Source organism: Dipodomys ordii, unplaced genomic scaffold, assembly GCF_000151885.1.
Source record: "Dipodomys ordii isolate 6190 unplaced genomic scaffold, Dord_2.0 Scaffold209, whole genome shotgun sequence".
In the NCBI taxonomy this organism is placed as follows: Eukaryota; Metazoa; Chordata; class Mammalia; order Rodentia; family Heteromyidae; genus Dipodomys; species Dipodomys ordii.
Genome location: NW_012267425.1, coordinates 729,982 through 730,818, shown reverse-complemented (window position 1 = coordinate 730,818; position 837 = coordinate 729,982).

Genomic DNA, 837 nt, shown 5'->3' with positions numbered 1-837 from the left:
CTTATACAATTAGGTGCTTGTGTTCTTTGTGTTTTTTATCTTCTGTCTTAATGATTTGCATATATATGCATATATACATACTTTTCAGTATTTTCTGGTATGTTTTTTTTTTTTTGCCAGTCATGGGGCCTGAAATCTGGGTCTGAGTGCTGTCCCTCAGCTCTTCAGCTCAAGGCTAGCGCTCTACCACTGGAGCCACAGCGCCACTTCTGGCTTTTTCTGTTTATGTGGTGCTGAGGAATGGAACCCAGGGCCTCAGGCATGCAAGGCAAGCGCTCTACCACTGAGCCATCTTCCCAGCCCAACACTCATATAGTCTAAGCAAACCCACAACCAGGGTTTTCTGCTGCCATCATTTATACTCCAAAACACGCCAGTTAAATCTCCTGCAGCTAGCCACAGTCCCCACATTGATCTAGTTTTTACATGCCCCCTTTACTTATTAAGCTAATTAAGAAATTTAATAAATAAGTTCTCTTTTAGATAGTGCCTTCATTCCAGAATTTTGGGGTTCTCCAAAATCTTTTCACCACAGGGTTTCCTTTTTTTCCAAAATAAAAGAAAAATAAAATTTTTATGTGAGGGATGTAACAACAATTTTTCAGATATGTGAAGGAAAGTAGTAGGAAAACTGGTTGTGTTAATGGGGTGGTGGTTAGCTTAGTCTTAATACCTTGTATACTGGAATATTTCTAACATTACTCATTAATTCTAGTAACTATTTTATAGATTGTAATAGAGCTGGGCGCTGGTGGCTCACACCTGTAATCCTAGCTACTCAGGAGGCTGAGATCTGAGGATCGCGGTTCAAAGCCAGCCCGGGCAGGAGAGACCATG